The sequence below is a fragment of the Lepidochelys kempii genome, chromosome 16 (genome assembly GCF_965140265.1).
Source record: "Lepidochelys kempii isolate rLepKem1 chromosome 16, rLepKem1.hap2, whole genome shotgun sequence".
Lineage (NCBI taxonomy): Eukaryota > Metazoa > Chordata > Testudines > Cheloniidae > Lepidochelys > Lepidochelys kempii.
Genome location: NC_133271.1, coordinates 16078738 through 16096091, shown reverse-complemented (window position 1 = coordinate 16096091; position 17354 = coordinate 16078738). Strand labels below are relative to the sequence as shown.

The following is a 17354-nucleotide window of genomic DNA, read 5'->3' as shown; positions in this document are numbered from 1 at the left end:
GCTTTTGTTTAATCTTCCCCCTGACTCTCAGGACATGCTACTGACTTGCAGCAAATAGAAATATCTTGTTTCCTCTTGGTTGGGGTCAACACTCCATCCCCCCTCATGTGTCTGAGATTTCCTTGAGCTTCCCCAAAGCGAAAGGCAAACACCCTCTGTAAGCTGCTCTGCAGTAAGCGGAAAAGCCTGGCAAGGAACAACCTGAGCATGCAGCACCTTGCACACACATGCAACAACCACCCCAGGCATCTTACCAGCATTTGCTGTAGGCCCTGGATGAGGGCGTTAGTTCAGGTCTGGAGGAGCCTGCAGCAGGTTCTCCAGTCTCGCATCGTCCCTTCTCACACCGTCCCACAATGCAGAGCCTTGGGTCTGAATATTACCCAAGAATGCCTGCTGTCAGCCACTGCTCCAAAAGAATTCTGGCCGCAACAGGGTTGCTGCATGGATTGCGCTGGACTGGCAGGTACCAAAGTCAGGCAGGGTGGTTGATTTTCCAACGACCTAAAGGCCTGATTCAACCAAAACTCCCACTGAGGCAAGGGGGAGTGTGGCCTGAGCCTAGAGCGCCAGCCCTGAGTTTGTGACATGTCAAGGAAACGCACACTAGAATCAAAGTAATTTCCCCCTCCCCCATATTGCATTCTTGTTTTGACTCAGGGACTGGCACGACACCAGGGGAGTTGTGGCAGGACCAGCCGGTAGCTGGGTGGGAAGGCCTTCGCTCTGCTCTGCCAGGTGGAAGACTCGGCTTCGCTTGCTGGTTCTTCCAGTGGCAACAGGAGATGGGAGTGTGCACCTCCCACTGTCTGCAGCCGCCGCCCAGTCGCCCCATTGAGCTCCGACTGCTGCCAGGCATTAAAGCAGAAAATGGAGGTGCCCTTAAGGCTCCATTAGGCCCATAAGCCCCTTAGCCCCAATACATAGGGCTATTTCTCTCCTCACATTCCCAATGATCGCACAGTCTTTATCACACGCTCCATGGTCCACACTTAGTTTCCCTCTTGGGTGTCCTCATGAGTGTGTATTCTCACTCCCCAAGTCTGCCCAGATCACACTTGCCCTCCACCCAAAACAAGGGACCACATTTGCCCTCCCCTCCCATCCTGCTGCCCCCACAGCCGGCGCTCGAGGGCTCAGCTTTTAGCACAAGAGAACTCCCTTTCCATGTTGGTCACTTCCTAGGTCACATACTGAACTGCACACGAACGCTGTGACATGGGCAATTTCCCTCCTTCCCTTTTCCACTCAGTCCAAGTCCTGCCTGTGCGCAGCAGTGCCGTGTTCTCCCCAGGGCTGGACCCTTGGCACTGCAGACCCTGTGACCCGAAGCACCCCTCAGTGGGAGTGTGGCTTATGGTGGGTGAAGCTCCCACAAGCACTCAGAGAGCGTGAGGGCCCATTTCAGTGTTCAGGCCTCAAACTGGCCCTGCCTCTCACCAGGCAGATAGAGGAAAGATGTAGCTTTGGCTAAAGCTCCAAATCCTTCTGCAGGGCACAGTCTGAGTACATGGGCAGTAAGGATCTCCTTGGGGAGGGTGTGCAAGGAGGAATGGGACCTTCCCTTCCACAGGCCATGAAGAAGCAGAGAAGCTGCTCCTCATCCACAGCTCCAATCTCAGAGCTGGAGTGGGCTCCACCCCATCAGCACCCACCCTGTGCCAGGGAGAGTGGCTGGTGGCTCTGGCTTCCCACCCTCAGCCCTTGACTGTGTGACAGCACACCAGGAGCGATTGTGGACCTGGGCTCTGTGGTGTATGGATTACACAAACCCATCACCACCTGCTGGAACGGCCCCAGTCCTGCTGCAGGTGGGACCCTTCATGCCTACCTGAGGCTGGGGAGCAGGACGGGTGGATTTGTCCCTTAAAAATGCAGCTTGAACAACATGAAAAAGAACCATCAAGGGCTACTTTTTGCTGCCCTCTCCTTCCGCTTTTCTTACCTGAGCCCCCCTCTTGCTTCCCCACTTTCCCACTCTCCCCAGAGTGACGGTAGCCCCAGGCGATCAGCCCTCACGGAGGCAGATTCACATGAGGAGCGAGTCCATGAGCCAGCAAGGGGAGGCTGAGTTGTGGCCTTGGTGTGTAGGCATGGCATTGATTCCAGCAGATCCAGAACGAGTCCCTCATAGTGACCGTAGAGGTGAGACATTCAGAGTTGAGACCCCCAAAGAACCCAACTACGCCAAACTCCCCTCAACGGTGCAGCTCCCTGTGGGAAATGTGCGGGGCTGGTAAGTGTCCTTCAGAAGGGGCCTCATCTCAGCCCTGCCCAGGGGGACACAAAGTCCCCCAGCTTCAGCTACTGGCTGGGCTGTTGCTCTGACACCGTCTGAACCAGCGAGATCTGCCAAAATGCCCTGAGTGGGATTTTTAAATGTCTCGTTGGACTGTGGCAAAATCCTCCCTCCTGAGAGGGAGAGACACTGTCAACTGTCTTCCAGTGAGGAGGCTTCCTCTGCCTGAGGGAGATTTGGCAGCTGGTGCTATGGGCCCTCCCCCTCAAGCTAGCCTTCTGGGGAGCGCCAGACTACTGCTTCTCCGGGTCCCATGACACTAAAAAATGATGTGGGCTGTGGACCAGACCTCTGAAATCTCTCGCAGCTTCAGCTGCGTGGCTTCTACTTAGCAGGCCTGGCTCCCTCTCTTCCCTACCCTGAAACACGAGCAGCAGGAGGATGCCTTCAGTGGAACACGGGAAAGAAACAGACCTGAATTTCACGCTGCTTCCCTGGCTTTGGGGAATGATTCTGCAGGAAGTTAAAGGTTAGAGAGCCCGAAGATTGGCCTTAGATTAAAATGTAGCCCAGGCAGACAGTGCCAGGAGTGTGCGTGAGCGGAGAGGCAGCTTGGTGGACTAACAGGTGGAATTCAAACCCCCCCCCCCACTGGAAGATGTCTCCTATCACACAGTAATTCAGTTCCCTTCCTGAGCTGAGAGCCATAGCCCCTTTCCCAGCTCCAAGCACTTTTGTTTCGCCTTTGTGATGGAAAAAGTCCCTCCTAAATCAATTCCATGACACTGTTATTGTTTCCTCACTAAGAGTTTTTAAACTTTTCCCCCCCAAGGTCAGGAATGTGGCCAGTTGCTATTGGGACGGTGGAGCATGGGTGGGTAGGGTTGGGGGTGAAGGGTCACACTGGCTCTGCGGGTCATCTGAAAACAAAACCTTTTGAAATACCTACTCTCCATCACTGCCAACATTGTCTCCTGCCAGCAGGGGCCTGGCACGGACCTTCAATGGCTCCAGCCCTAGCCGCTGTCCACCGCAGCGGTCAGCATCTGGGAATGGACAGAAGGTTATTGTGTGTGAAATAGCTTTGTTTTCAGTCACAGCTGCCCGGGTTTGGACTGCGACTGACCGAAAGTCCTGGTGGGTGGGAGAGGAGGGAGGGAAAGGAGGGGTGTGTAGGGATTGTGAGAGTATGGGTCACTGAGTCCTAGAGGGAGATCCCACCTCGCCAAGGCAAAGACCACTAGAGCTGAGATTTAGAGCCTGGCTGAAGAATTCCCTTGATTATTTTCCCAAAGAAAGTGGGGGAATTTATTATAGAAAAAAAAGAAAAAGTAGCCCCCCCTTAAAAAGTGAAGACACATCGGATGCCCCCGGGTTCATATGGTGCCCACTTCACGTGGGCTGAGGAAAGTCCTGGGAGCTTGTCTCTGAGGCCTGGGCTCAGATCCCAGGAGCTGGCCTAGCGGGCCTTTGGGTCTGGTTCTTTAGGTCTGACTGAATTAGAAAATCATAGAAATTAGATTTAGAAAAGCCCTGTTTGGTATCATCCCCTCTATGGCCCGGCGTCCAGGGCAGGATTGTGCCTTATAGTATCTTTGCCAGTGTTTTAACTGGCCCATGCAGTGAGCCCCTCTGCCTCATTCCGTGGCTGATGGCTCCACAGGTGAATGGGCCTTGCTGCTACGAAGCTTCTCCTGATATGTTGCCTATGTGTCCCCTTTCTTAAGTTAGACTCATGACTCCTAGTTACAGCTAGGGCCCTACCAAATTCATGGCCATGAAAAACGCATCCCGGACCGTGAAATCTGGTCTCACTGCCGTGAAATCTGGTCTTTTGTGTGCTTTTACCCTATACTATACAGATTTCACGGGGGGATACCGGCATTTCTCAAATTGGGGGTCCTGACCCAAAAGGGAGTTGCAGGGGGGTCACCAGGTTATTTTAGAGGGGTCGCAGTATTGCCACCCTTACCCCTGCGCCGCCTTCCGAGCTGGGCAGCCAGAGAGCAGCGGCTGTTGGCCGGACACCCAGCGCCGAAGGCAGAGCCGCCGTCAGCAGCAGTGCGGATGTAAACGTGGCCTGGTCTGGTGTTGTCACCCTTCCTTCTGCGCTGTTGCCTTCGGAGCTGGGTGGCCAGATTGGGGCGGCTGCTGACTGAGGGCCCAGCTCTTCAGGCAGCAGCGCAGAAGGAAGGGTGGCAACACCAGACCAGGCCACGCTTATATCTGCGCTGCTGCTGGCAGCCGCTCTGCCTTCGGCACTGGGCTCCTGCCAAGCAGCTGCCGCTCTCCCGCTGCCCGGCTCTGAAGGCAGCTCTGCCGCCAGCAGCAGCGCAGAAGTAAGGGTAGCAGTACCACAACCCCCCCTACAATCACCTTGCCCCCGCACGCTACTTGTTGGGTCAGGATCCCTACAACTACAACACTGTGAAATTTCAGATTTAAAGAGCTGAAATCATGAAATTTATGACTTTTAAAATCCTATGACCGTGAAATTGACCAAAATGGACTGTGAATTCGGTAGGGCCCTAGTTAAGGCCTAACCCTTTTGTACGGGGAACAAGCCTCGCGTGTCCCAGGGAAGGGACAGTTTCAAAGAGGGGCCAGTTTCGTTGCCTTCTAACTTGTAACACATTGATTAGTCAAAAGCAACCTAGCAGCTTGGTCAACGCCACTGAGAGCAGAGCTGGGGCTCTCATGTTTTCTGGCAGATGAATAGGCCCCTGGCGGATTTGCAATCTGGAGGCCTGATACTCCTGTCTCAGGATGCTAGCAACCCTTGCTGGAGTCAATAGGACTCCTATTGTACCCCTGGGAGAACTGGGCTCCTGGGAGCTTTCTGGTAGCGATGGGGAACCTCTTGTGTTTGTGACACTGGCCCCAAATTGTGGGCTGCAGTGCAGACGCTTTGCGCAATCGCACAAACCTGACTACCAGTGCAGTGTGGCCAAAATAGCCAGCCAATAGCCAAAATAGCCAGCCACGGGAGGATCATGGCAGTGTAGGGGATCCCCGGGTAGTGTGGAGCTGATGTAACAGAGCCTATCCTCCCTCCCCCTTGTCTGGTAGAGGGGTTGTGACTGGGGGCAGGGGAGGAAGGGTGTGGCAGGGGCCTCCTCAACTGCCATGCCAGCCCCTTCAAGCCACTGGCAGCCTTCAGGCTGCTCTAATGTACGGCAAGGATCTTGTTGGGTGCACTCCTGGCCCAGGATCAGGGGCAGGGCTCAGAGGCTGAGACACACACTCTCTGTCTCTGCCTTCCAGCAGCTCTCCTCCAGACTCTTGGTCAGCTGACTCCCGTGTCTTCCCAGGCAATTGCCCTTTTCTTAGGCATGCTTTTTAGTTTCTCAGGGCTTTCATTTGAGCCCTGGTTCTATCCTGGATCCTCCTGCTGATCCTCTATCACCTGGGCTGGACTGTCTCTCTTATGGAGAGAAGTGATAGGGAAAGGCCCCAGATGCAGTCACTTCTATTGTTAGTATTTACATGGTGCTGCAGGTGTGCCTGGGGATTTACAGGTTTAGAAGAAAAGCAGGCCCCTGCCTTGAGGCTCATGCAGTTTGGATCCCTGGATGAAGGAGACCAGACCTGACAACACCTATTTTCTTTCTTTATGTGGTCTAAGGCCTGGTGCACAACGGCTGCACCTTCTCACCCGACCACGCTCCCCTTGACACCTCTGCTGTGTTACCTACTGCTACGGACAGGGACTGCACGGACAGCCTCTTTGTGATTCATGTGGTTGGCTAGCTACTCCCTTATGCCACCTGCACTGGGACCTTCTGTGTTTGGTCTGCTGAGCTGCAAGACCAGGCAGGGGAGGCAAGGTCGGCTCCAGAAATGACCCAGCACACAGCTCTTGGAGAGCTGCCCCTCTTGTACGTGGGGTTCCTTTTGCGCTGGCTCTGGATTCCTTTGCTCAAACAGGCATCTTTGTAACACCCTTGTGTGTGTACAGCACTTTCTGTCTGAGCAGCACGATACACTTTACAGATGGGTTAAGCCTCATGACCCCCCTGTGAGGCAGGTGTTATGATGTTTACCTGGCAGACAGGGAAATGAAGGAACAGGGTGGTTAAGTGTCTTGCCTAAAGACTCACAACTCAGTGTCAGGGTACAGAACCCAGGAATCCTGCGCCTTAGTCACAAGACTATAGTTCTTCCCTTTAACTGTTAGCTGCTACCACTAGGAAATTGCTTGCTAGTTTTCAGCCTGAGCCCTGCCTGGACTCAAAGGGATGGACGTGGCACGTCTGCCCAGACTTGAGGAGCAATGGTGTGGGGGAGTCTCTATGTTGTTACAACATCACTAAGTAACTCTTCCTCTCTCAGCTGTTGGTGGGCCAGGAAAACCTCCCTCCACTCAGAAGTCAACCTCGGCTCGTCTTCTGATTGGCCAGCACTCTGCTACAGCATTGTTTGCATGTGCACGTCTGCTGTGGAACATCGACATGCGGCTGGGGGCATTGGGCATGGCTGTGGAAATGTGTCTGGCAACTGAGTACAAATGTCTCAGGTGACTTTCAATGCAGGCTCACAATGGCACAATCCTCCTAGCTAACTACAGCTGCAGTCGGCATAGTTCCTCCCTCCCCTGTCAGACAGAACACTACTTACTGTCCTTCTAGAGCATCAGTCAGTCAATCTCAGTCATGCAGATCTCTGGGGAGATGGTGGAAAATGCAGGTTATGGGGACCCTAAGGATTTAATTGCACTTGTAAATGGGGCCTTTCCATCAGGCCCTAGTGGAGGGAAGCGGAATACACCTAAAAATATCCTGATTACAGCGTGGCACCATTATTCTTCCATGCCCAGGAGAATAGGCTAATGAAGGACAGAACAAAATAAATGCACAAGGCAACAACTCCCGGCGAAAGGGGATGGATTTAGCAGAAAACTGGAACGAAAACCCAGTTCTGGGACTCCTAGCTGGCGCTAGGTTTTTTAATCTGTGAAACAGCTGGATATGGGAGAAAACAGCTGGAATGGACACAGATTTCTCAGGAGTTATTAGACGGAGTCACAGTGGAGCTTGTGTGTGCCCTTCTCCGCACACTGCCTTTGGAGAGAGAGGCCTTTGTGCGACCCTCTTTTCTGTCCATATCACCACCCTCCATTAGGAATCGTGAAGAGTGGTCCAGATCAGAATGATGTCCTTGGCTGATTGAGGTTCTTGGCTGATTGATCCAGCCCCATAGCTGAGCTGAGCCCCCTCTTCATGGTCTGGTGAAGAAGGTCCAGTGTGCGGACGCCTTTGGAGCTTACCCAGGGTGCTTTTCCTGCATTACAGATGGCTGCATGGACAGGGATGGTGGGGAGGGCTGTGTTTCCCTTTCCAATGGTCTAGCTTTGTGGCTCTCCCATGTAATGGATTTAATTGTCTTCTTACCAAGGACACGTAGCCAAGCCGTTGTTACGTCACAACGAGGTGGGCCGGATGAAGAGTATTGCACATTGGTGGTTCAAATCTAGCCCGGGTGACTCTGACAATCTGGTGGCCTGCTGGATGCAATGTGTTTGGTGGGTCTCAGCCCAACCTCCAGCTTCTCACATCACACAATCTCCCCACCGTCGTTGGCCACTAATTGGCAACATTCTGTTGTCAGCCCTCCTGGCAGCAGGCATATGCGACTGTATGGGTAGGTCTGGACTGCAAGTGAAGGTGTGATGGCCGCACATGTGCTAGCTAAGCTGGCTAGGAGAGTAATGACAGCAGCGAAGACATGGTGGCGTGGGCTTCCGAGTCAGCTAGCAATCTGAGTGTATACCCAAGCTCCCTGGTCAGCTTGCGCTGGGGCAGGTAGCCGAGTACAAGCCCATGCCACCGTGTCTTCACTACTCTTGTCACTCTGAGTATCAGGGTGGCCTGCCCCTTTAAGGGCCAGGAGGCCTTGGGCCAGCCCGCCTGTTCAATTAACCCCACCTGTGCTGTAATTTGCTGCCTCCCAGCCAGAGGGGGTGGTCTAGTGGGGTCAGGTGATAGGCCGAGGAACACCTGGGCCTCATAAATAGGGCTGAGGGTGCAGTCAGAGAGAGGGAGGTGTTATAGGAAGCAGGTTGGGGTCATGCAGGAGGCAGTGTCTGCAGGCAGGTTTTGGGGGGAAGCTGCTAGAGTCCTGTGGGAGAGGAGGCTGCGGGAGCCTGCTTGGAAAAAGGGCTTCCAGGCAGAGCACGCTCTGGGAGGCAGTGCTCTGCTGAAAGAGCAGCGAACTTGGCAGGGCTTGGCAGTAGGGGTGAAAAGCCCTGGACTCCGGGGAGTGATCAAGTGTGAGAGGGACTGCCGAGAAAGCAGACTGGGAGCCAGCGCTCCATAGCGGAGCAAAGAAAGGCCGGAGCTGGTAAGGCAGACAGATGAGGAGCCCAAGAGGAGACAAATCTTCTGTTTGTTGTGGCTCTTAACTGGACAGTTGCTCCCTGGGATGGGGATATATTTGCTCAGTGATGAGGCTGGAGTGTCCAGCTACATTTCCTAACATTGATCTTGTGGGGGGGAGGTGGGTACCCACCTCAGAAGAAACTGAGGTAGGAAGCACCTGCAGTGCCATCTTTGACCAGAAGAGGGTGTGATGGGGCAGCCCAGTCCGGTGGCACTGTGCTAGCTAGATTAAAGCTTAGTGGTGCTACAATCCTATGCTTCTTGTGTAGCTATAACCTTTGTTTGTAAGGATCAGAGTAAACTTCCAGCCCCGCCTGCATAATGATAACCTTGTTGGCAGAAAAGCTGAGGAATGGATCCATAGATGAGGCACCCTGGCAGGACAGTGTGTGGGTGGGGCAACTTGCACCAGTGCAGAAAAAGACCATCAGGCTCCAGGGGCTAGAACTCAAGGCCCTGTCATCAGCACCACAGTCAGGATAAATAGTGGTAGAATCAAGAGGAGAGTCCTACAGAGTGACTCCCAGCCGTGTTCATGCCTGGGCTTGTAGTCACGGCACTACCAGGATCTAGCCCATTGCCCCGTAAAGAATCTTAGGGTTCCTTGGGGTAAAAGATGCCATGTGCTGTCAATTCTATTCCGTTCTAACAGAACAATCTCCTCCTCCTGATCTCATCGACTACCTCTGAGAATAGATGGATTTCCTGTGATGTCTGGGCACCAGGCCAGATGAAATGGTGAGTCAGCGAGAGGTTCAGAGAAGAAGGGGTGTTAGTTTCAGAAGGTTGTGTGATCCTCGGCTCTCTGGTCTTGTACCCTAGATCTTCTGCCAGCAAACTGACCCTTGTCCTGAAACTTTGTTTCCAGTGGCTTTAAGTGCAGGAGCTTTTAGCTGTGTTCTTTGACATCACCCCGTATAAGAACCTGTGACTTCTTATCTGGAGTGAAACACGGCAAAAGTCCTCCAATGACAAAGTGTGTTCTGGGGGAGGAGATGTAGTATGTGTAGAGTGCAAGTAGACTGTGTGATACAGATGAATGATGGGCTATTTTTATGGCCAATGTGTGTACATGAACAGGGATGGATTTAGGGGCAGGTGACCACCTGGAGTGCTGGGCTTGGGGGGGGGGGGGCACTGGGCTCGGGGTGCTGTTTTTGTTGCTAGCGACAAAAGGGAAAATAGAATGTTTGAAGTAAAATGTTTCAGGTACCCCATATGTGGATTCATTTTTCACTAACCTCCTAGAATGTTCCGGACCTTTGTAGAATTTTGTGGAACCTTCCAGACTTTCTGAGAACGGCATTTTCCTCAAACCTCCTAGAATGTTGTCAGCCATGCCCTCGCGGGTATGGAAGGGGTGGGGTGTTGCCAGTCAGTGAGAGATAAGAATGAACTGAAGTGAAGTGAGAGCCCAGCTGCGATGCTGTGAAGTTTATATATATTGTGTGATATTCAAAAGTGTGTGTGGTGGTGGGGGGGGGGGGGTGAAGATGCTCCTCACCTGGGGTGCCATTTGGTCTTGGGCCCGCCCAGTACATGGGTGGTCTGTATGGTGTGAGTGAGCTCTGTATGCACAGGTGGTTATTTGCATATGTATGTCTATGCATGGGGGACGTATGCAGAAGCTATGAATGGGTATGTCCAGTTTAAGGTGACCAGATGTCCCAATTTTGTAGGGACAGTCCTGATTTTTTGGGTCTTTTTCTTATATAGGCTCCTATTTACCCCCCACCCCAACCCCACCCACGTCCCGATTTTTCACATTTGCTGTCTGGTCACCCTAGCTCCGGTTGCACTGGGGAGGTGTGTGATATAACTCTGTGTACGGAGGAAGTTTACATACCTGTACATATGAGGTATGGGTGTGATATGTCTGTGTGGAGGGGGGAGATGTCATACACGAGTGTGTACTGTCAGTCTGTACGCATGACAAACCTGCTTCACAATCTGGCATGCTAGGCCCCGTCTTCTGCTGACAAGTTGAAGACTAGAATAGCAGAATTATTGCAGGGTTCTAGGGCTAGAGTTCGAGGGGCAATTTTGGTCTGCATTAAAGTGCTTTAGCACAGTGTATGGGAATAACAAGCATGCTGCCTGTCCGGATGGAGGTGCTTTGGCTGTTGTGTGGGGAAGCTGAGATGGTGCCTTCCGCTCTACAGCTGTCTGACACCAGTGCTTTGACTGCAGGACTCTCCTGCATGAAAATGCACTCCCCCATCTGGAAAGAAACCCAGTGGTTTGCCTGCTGCTGCCCTGTGATGGGAACTGAGAAGGCTCTGATGATATGAAGAAAAGAAACCGCGATTAGGAGCTGATTTTTGTCTGAGAAGTAGAAGCTTGTGTGTGTGCGTGTGTACACGTGTTCAGTGAGTATAGCTCACATTGTAATGCTCCTTTCTGCTCTGGATCAGATGGGTAGAAGAAAGCACCTGACCAATCTACATTAAAAGGCGATAAGTATGTCTTTCGGAGCAGGTAACAGACTAAGACACAATCAGCCCCAGCTGCCTGCCTTTCTCTAGGTAATAGGGTGATGTATGTCTGTCGGGGGGGAGGGGGGGGATGCTTTGACCTTCAAAAGCAGCTTGAATTTTTTTCTCTCTCCATCCTTAACTCCCTTCTCAGGCCAGCTGTCCTACTAGACAAAGAGGGCTGGGGGCTGCTCCCTCTGGTGCCTGTCAATACTATTCCTGTGTCAGCCACCAGAGCGGCTAGAGAGCCTGGGCATGAGGACACTGAGGGACTGGAATGACTCTGCTGCACTGCCAGCCCCCACTGGCCGAGGATTGAAGACCTGGCTTGAGTCCTGGATTCTGGCTCCCCTACCCTGCAGGACTGTGCTGTGCCGCTTCCAGAGGCTGTGACCCTGGTTGTCCACTGCTTTGCTCCTTGTGTTGTCACTTATGCCTGTCAAAGTGAGTGTGATATGCTACCAGCTCAGAATCTTCCACTTGCTTTGCCTGGGTTTAAGTGATCGCACAAGGTTCAGGGCCAAGGAGAACCCGCTCAGTAGGCTTAGATCAAGGTAACAGAATGCCAATTGCAAAGGTACAAACACAGCTGGGGAGGGGTCTAGTGGTGATGGCACAAAATCAACTCCTGGGTTCTATTTTCAGCTCTGCAAACCTTGTTGTGTGACCTTGGCTAAGTCACAGCACCGCTCTGTGCCTCGGTTTTCCCCATCTGTAAAATGGGGATGATGCGCACTTTCCTCAGGTGTGGTTGCGAGGCTTATAAAGGTTGTTTAGAGGCTACAATGGAAAGTGCAATAGAAGGGCAAAAAGTGTTTATTAATTGATGATTAGAATGATGCAAATCAAAGCAAACCCTCTGGCGTATCTAGTGGCATGCAGATCATCTCTGCAATAAAAATAACCCCTAGATTTCCATGAAGGACCCAGTTCTGAGTTCCTTGAATGCCCCGAATCCCCATTGGAGCCAAAACAATGCAGGATCCGGCTCAAAAGGCTGCAGATTAGAGCTACTGAGGAAAAGATACTTTTCCTGGTGAATATTTTTAGGGTGTTTTTTGGACGGGGGGAGGTTAAGGGAGGAACCCCCAACCCAATTTTTTTGTTTTCAGCAACCAAATATAGAAAATTTTCGAGCTTTCCAAACCAAACAAGTTTTGCTTTTCAGTGTTTCAACAAAAGCCTGAAAAATGGAAATCTGGAAATGGCCAAAATTTCCATTTAATCAAAATGCCGTTTTGTGTATTTTTTTTTTTTTAAAAGTTGTTATGGACAATTTCTGGCCAGCCCTGCTGCAGCACAAGGGCTGATGAAACCTTTTCAACTTGCCTTGTAGGGTTCATTTCCCAAATACAGCGCTCAGTGCCCACCAGCCATATGTGAGATGCACATCTTGAGTACCACTCACTCTTTGTGGGTCAGCAATCCTGGATCCAATCCCATGGGCACTATGAATTCCTTGCCACCAATCTGCTGATGCCAGTGCCCAGGGCGAGAATCAGCCAAAGCTGTTTCAGTAACAAGGATTAGTTTTCAGGTGCAGATGACACTAAACTGGGAGGAGAGGTAGATACGCTGGAGGGTAGGGATAGGATACAGAGGGACCTAGACAAATTAGAGGATTGGGCCAAAAGAAATCTGATGAGGTTCAACAAGGACAAGTGCAGAGTCCTGCACTTAGGACAGAAGAATCCCATGCACCGCTACAGACTAGGGACCGAATGGCTAGGCAGCAGTTCTGCAGAAAAGGACCTAGACGTTACAGTGGATGAGAAGGTGGATATGAGTCAACAGTGTGCTGTTGTTGCCAAGAAGACCAATGGCATTTTGGCCTATATAAGTAGGGGCATTGCCAGCAGATCGAGGGACGTGATCGTTCCCCTCTATTCGACATTGGTGAGGCCTCATCTGGAGTACTGTGTCCAGTTTTGGGCCCCACACTACAAAAAGGATGTGAAAAATTGGAAAACCTCCAGTGGAGGGCAACAAAAATGATTAGGGGACTGGAACACATGACTTATGAGGAGAGGCTGAGGGAACTGGGATTGTTTAGTCTGCGGAAGAGAAGAATGAAGGGGGATTTGATAGCTGCTTTCAACTACCTGAAAGGGGGTTCCAAAGAGGATGGACTTAGACTGTTCTCAGTGGTAGCAGATGACAGAACAAGGGGTAATGGTCTCAAGTTGCAGTGGGGGAGGTCTAGGTTGGATATTAGGAAAAACTTTTTCACTAGGAGGGTGGTGAAACACTGGAATGTGTTACCTAGGGAGGTGGTGGAATCTCCTTCCTTAGAAGTTTGTAAGGTCAGGCTTGACAAAGCCCTGGCTGGGATGATTTAGTTGGGTATCGGTCCTGCTTTGAGGAGGGGGTTGGACTAGATGACCTCCTGAGGTCCCTTCTAACCCTGATATTCTATGACTGTTTAGTCACTGGAGCTGATTCCATGTGGGTCCTGGCAGAGGGCAGTTTCTGCCAGTTTGGTGCTGCTGTGAGAGTAATTGACAACTTGGCTGGGCCTCAGCTGGTGTGGGCAGGCGGTTTGGGAGACATGTTAGGGCTGATCTTGTGTGTGACCTTGAAATGTCCTAATCAAGCGATGGATGAAGTGGGAACTTGGCTTATGGAAATATAGCGAGATGCAGAGAGGAGATGGGAAGGAGGCCAGTGACGGCAGAGAGGGATGATGGAGGAGCTGGGGTACTGATGTGAGGGCAGGTATATGGGATCTGTAAGTGTAAAACCTTGCGCGCCTTTCAAGAGACACTCTCCGCTCTGCTCTGCGGTCCCTGGTGGGACATGGGGATGGGAAGAGATGGAGTGACTGGCTCTTGGGATTGATCGTATGACTGGCTCTCCATCATGTCCCGGACTGTCACATCCACACGTATCCCTAGCGCCTCAAACTCTAAACCTGGGGCACTGTCGCCATCTCCAGGCTGCAACTGGTAGTGCGCATACGTGATTGTACACTTGGAGAAAGGCCAGGTGGGTCAGTGCACTACCCATTAAGTTTGTCTAACACTTCCCATTGCAAGATTTGATTGCTTATAACGTTGCCAAAATTTAACTGTCCAGGTGTCTGCATCAGGCTTTTTTAAATGGCTCAGCTATTTCCAAGGATGAGGTTGGAGAAAAATACGGTGGTTGCCCACGTTAAAAATTCTGGCAACTTATTATTTGAACAGCTCTAGTACCGCAATGCTTTGGAGCAGGGACTTGACATTTGGCAGAGTGGTGGTGTCGGGGAGGTGCCTTTGCCATCCACATGGAAATCTGCCAGAACTTGGCCAAGTTTTAAGCCTTTGAAAAACTGCAGTTCAGACGTTCAGTAGAGATTTAAATCTTAGCAGCAAAAATCACTGAAGATTTCATCCTCACTGAACACGCTCAGTCTCTCTCAGCTCCTAGGGCTGCCCAGGCTTCACACATGTGATCCCGGCAGAGCACCTGAGCATTCACGCATGGAGACTGAATTAAGGCTGCCCAGACAACCTTATTTCTGACGTTTCCTGACTTCTGAGTGCTTGACTTTGCAGCCTTCATAATGTTCTTTTACCAGTATTTTGTGTATGTGTTACATAGAATCAAGACAAATCTGACCCAAAATGTAGATTAATTTTTTTTAAATGGAGACTTTACAGAACCTGAGATCAATAGAAAAAAGTGTCTATTTAAATAAAATAGGATATGAAAAATAATAATAAATGAAAAATAACAATCGTGCTCCTATAGTGCATAATGTGTTAAAAGTTCTGTACAGGCATTAACTGATTAGACCCCTTCCCCTACTCTCTGTGTTTGGCTTGTCTATTTAGATAGTAAGCTCATCGGGGAAGGAACATCTACTGTGTTTACATAAAAAAAAGAAAAGGAGGACTTGTGGCACCTTAGAGACGAACCAATTTATTTGAGCATAAGCTTTCATGAGCTACAGCTCACTTCATCGGATGCATCCGTAGCTCACGAAAGCTTATGCTCAAATAAATTGGTTCGTCTCTAAGGTGCCACAAGTCCTCCTTTTCTTTTTGCGAATACAGACTAACACGGCTGCTACTCTGAAACCTGTGTTTACATAGTGCCTAGTGCATCGGGGCCCACTCTTGGTTGTCCCTTAGGCTCTACTGTAATAAATATGTGTAGTAATCCTCACAGCAGCTGTGCCAGATACCTCTGGTAAGTGTTATGGTCTCTTCTGTGCAGATAAAAATTTAAAGCATGGGAGGTCACAGGGCAAGCTAGTAGCAGACACTATTAGGAGTTGGGAATTCCTGATGCCTAGCCCTGTGCTCCCATTTCACCATACGCTGGTCCCTTGTACTAGTGCCTGGGGCGGGGGTGGGAGCAGAAAGTGGGGCAGACCAATAGGTGCAAGCAGCAGGCTCAGTGACAGCTGACTTTGATTTGGACAATTCTTTCCATAGGAGGCATCTCTTGTTTTGTTGGTCATAACCCCTGTTTTTAGTATATATTGTTATCTCAACAATGTCCCCTTCAGGGAATTTCAAGATGGCTTCTATTACTTTGCATGAAGATAGAATCAGAGTCCTAAGGTGCCTTTCGGCATGGAAAAGGTTTTTTTGTTACCTGATAGGCTGTCTTCCTGCTATAGGCAGTCTGGGCTAGAACAGAACGTAATACAGTAGTCACTGGAAGTGTGTGCGTCTGTCCACGCAGGCAGTCAAATTTCATCCACTGTGTTTGCTTTCAACAAAAAATTTGGAATGTTTTCAATAAGAATCATGGGGTCAAACATTGTACCAGTGCCCTGGGCTGCTGGACAAGGTGCGGGAGTGGGAGTCCTGTGTTCTTTCCAAGCCCTGCCCATTGCTGTGTGACCTTGCCGTAGTTTCCTTATCTGTAAAATGGGGTACTGATCCTTCCTTTGTAAAAGAGTTTGGCATCTCTGCTGAAAAGCTAATAGCTAGTGTCAGTGCTGGGCAGAGAGAGGGCTGGGGTTTCTCGAGGGCTGCCTCAAGTGGACAGTTATAGCGCTCAAAAAGTGTGCTGATGTCAGACAAGGAGAGGACCCTGCTAGTTAGGGACTGCACTATGGCTGTTTCTGGTGACTTTATTGCTGATGAAGTCTGCACTGTTAGGCAGGGTGAAGATTCTCTCACCCTTGCCCTGTACACCTTAATGCCATCCTGTTGGATTTCCCAGGCAGGTGGTTCTATGGCACATCATTGTTCTTGATTAGCTGCCAAATTGATTATTCCATCCTTTCTCTCTGCATGCCCCCCACTTTCTGCAAGAAAACCCAAACTTCTTTGGAGAATCCTGTGGGCAGTAGTGACACCTGCTGGTGGAAGAGGGAAAAGGGCAGAGACCGTGTCCTTTTGCTAAGGAAGTGACTGTAATTCTGCTTGGCAGATGGGACATTAGGTGGGGAGGGCTCTGAGGCAATAGAGCAAGTGGGGGAGGCAGTGTGTTTAAAGATTAGATTGGCCAGTCATTTTGCTGTGAGAATTTGTGTGTGTAGGTATATTCTCACAGCAAAATGACTGACCAAGTATTTTATCAACTTCATTTGATTGGTTAATAACTTAGACTGATTAATAATTAAATCCCACAGTATTTTAATATCATGGGCTGCAAAGAGCCGCAGGAGACACATTCAAGAGCCACTTGTGGCTCACGAGCTGCAGTCTGAGTATCTCTGACCTAGGCCCTTCAAACCTCTGACTACGCTCCGGTTTAAAGCAGACTCATTGCTTTCTATGCAGAGGGCTCTTGGCTGTACCCAACAGCTGCCTTATCCTGGCATGACATGAGACCCCACCTGCTCCAAATGGCCTAAGAAAACCTGCAGGCGAGGAGAGCTTCTTGGCTTAACTCAGCAATTATGCCCTGAACCATTTCATAATCTCTGCCATGCCTGAGGCCCCTGCTGACCTGAATTGTAGAGAACAGGCCAAGTTCACCCCATGCTTGACCCAGTCAGTGGAGTTGCCCCAGGGATGAATTTGGTATCTGCCTGTCAACTGAATTGTCTCCTTAGACTGACCTCACACTTGGTAAGGCAACTCACATGTTTTCATGTATTTATACCTGCACCTGTATTTTCCACTCCATGCATCTGATGAAGTGGGTTCTAGCCCACGAAAGCTTATGCCCAAATAAATTTGTTAGTCTTTAAGGTGCCATAAGGAATCCTCGTTTTTGCTGATACAGGCTAACACCGCTACCACTCTGAAATGTCTACTGTGTGCCTCTTGAATGAGAGCTAAACTCATTTACCACTAGATGGCAGCAGATTGCTGATGG

General features: G+C 50.6%; 1 protein-coding gene across 5 annotated transcripts in view; it reads left to right on the top strand.

Annotated features, from left to right (window-relative positions):
• The window catches only part of CERCAM (cerebral endothelial cell adhesion molecule), a 38245-nt gene that overhangs the window by 1182 nt on the left and 19709 nt on the right, over positions 1-17354 (top strand). The window contains exons 2-3 of one of the 5 annotated variants that reach the window (XM_073314289.1): positions 1988-2145; positions 9269-9354. The exons of 2 other annotated variants lie outside the window; for them this stretch is intronic. The gene's annotated coding sequence lies outside the window, so the exon portion shown is untranslated. Of the gene's footprint in view, positions 1-1987; positions 2146-6659; positions 6756-9268; positions 9355-17354 lie in introns of those variants that run through there. 2 more of the 5 variants (XM_073314290.1, XM_073314291.1) reach the window with 2 other exon arrangements.